The sequence below is a fragment of the Poecilia formosa genome, unplaced genomic scaffold (genome assembly GCF_000485575.1).
Source record: "Poecilia formosa unplaced genomic scaffold, Poecilia_formosa-5.1.2 Scaffold697, whole genome shotgun sequence".
NCBI classification, from domain to species: domain Eukaryota; kingdom Metazoa; phylum Chordata; class Actinopteri; order Cyprinodontiformes; family Poeciliidae; genus Poecilia; species Poecilia formosa.
The window spans coordinates 146,838-148,837 of record NW_006800636.1 but is presented as its reverse complement, the minus strand read 5'-3'; positions in this window follow the sequence as shown (position 1 = coordinate 148,837).

Genomic DNA, 2,000 nt, shown 5'->3' with positions numbered 1-2,000 from the left:
GCAATGCTGGTGATGGCATGCTAGCTTCCTGCTAACATTGGTGATGGTATGCTAGCTTCCTGCTAACGTTCGTGATGATATGCTAGCTTAATGATGACATTAGGACAGAGTGTGAAGTTTGCTCTGTGTCTCTTCCAGAAAGCTTTGGGTTTCGTCTTCCGGTTTGACTAAGAGGATAAACTCTGGTCCGCCTGAGGTTCCATTTCTTTAAACCGCTAATGCTAACGATTGCTTCCATCTGCTTTCTTGAATCAAATGTTCTTTTGTCTTTACCATTTTGAAAAATGGCACAGGAAAATTGGTCTCATATTTTGTCCCAATAAAACAGAGTAATGGATGAGGCTTTTATAGAAAGTGATCGGTTCAAGAGTCTAAGCTATACAATGTTCCAGTTTTACTTTTTGTGCATAAAGTAATCTGATCATAATCTGAATTTTACATTGAGGAATAAACTGAAATCTAAGGTTTGATCTTAGAGAAGATTCAGAGAAGTGTGTGTTTTAGCGTAAACACACACACACTTCTCTGTGTGTTTACGCTGTGTGTTTTCATCATTGGCTCAATGATGAAATCATTGAGCCAATCAGCTCAATGATTTCATCCACTACACACGACGTCACTTTAACGGACCGAAGGAGGGACCGTCTGTAGTTCCACCGGGTCACCCAACCGGGCGGGTCGCTTCATAATTCCGATCAGATTTCTTGACGCCGCCCATGAATTTTGTCACCCTGTAATGAGGGCGAGAAAAGGGTTTACTGTGACAGCCAATCAGCGCCTCCCTGTTCCAGCTTCTTGCGCTCCGGACCAATCAGCAGCGAGCAGTTCTTTGTTGTTGCTGCTTCGGGCCACGGCAGGACGCGGACGGCCAGCGAGCTGCGGGGCGTCGCTGCGGTTTGTCCCGGTTCACCGACGGGTTTCTCGCCAGTTAGGCTTTCTGACAGGCGGGAGCCGCCATGTCGATGAACATGGAGGAGCTGAGGCACCAGGTGATGATCAACCAGTTCGTGTTGGCGGCCGGATGCGCCGCCGATCAGGCCAAGCAGCTCCTCCAGGCGGCCCACTGGCAGTTCGAGGTGAGTCCATCTAGCGGGGGTTTTAAGCCCACTTCCTGTCGCGCGACCAGCGGGAGTGGGTTCAGGTTTCGGAGCGGACCGACAAGAATGACTAACACATGATCGGTTCTGCAGTTCGGGTTCGGACCACGCTGCTGCTCATGCTAACATTAGCCACTGAAAGGACGCGGTGTTCCCACCAATGGCTGCCTTTGTTTACATTCTGCAAGTGAGTCATTCCAGGCTGGATGATCCGGGATTTATGGCAGGAACAGTTTTCCGACATCCGGAACCGCCTGAGAACCAGATTAGCCCGGAAAGATTCACCGATTTACCTCCAGTCAAAACGAAAATTGGATCCGGGCGGGGAGAAACCGTTTCAGTTGTTAGACTGAGCCGTTCACTGACTGTTCGGATCTGATACGAATCAGAGGGAAGAACAGTTCAGTTGTTGGTTGAACATGTGACTCACCTGAAGGACCTTTGACCTCCAGATGGACACTTCCAGCTGAACCAGAAGGTTCTGAGCCTTCAGGTTCAGCTGCTGGTCCTGAGGTCAGAGGTGTGAAGGGGAATGTTGTGCTGGTTCCGACCCGGTTCTGGGTCCATGTTGATGTTGCTGTGTTGCTGTGTCTGCAGACGGCGCTGAGCTCCTTCTTCCAGGAGGCCAACGTTCCGGGTCAGCACCAGATGGTAAGAAGCTGCTTCATCCCCTCCAGAACCAGAACCCAACCATTCGGATCGGACCAAAACCGGTCAGAGTTGCTGGTTCTTTTTGGAAACCTGGAACAAAACCATGCATGGTACCAAACAAGCAGAACCTTCAATTGGACCGGTTCGGTTCTACAGAACCGACTTCAGATGTCGTCATCATTTAAAACAAGTCTGACTTACTGGTCGGCAGCAGCAGGTGGGGTAGGGGACATTGGTGAGGGGCAGCATCAG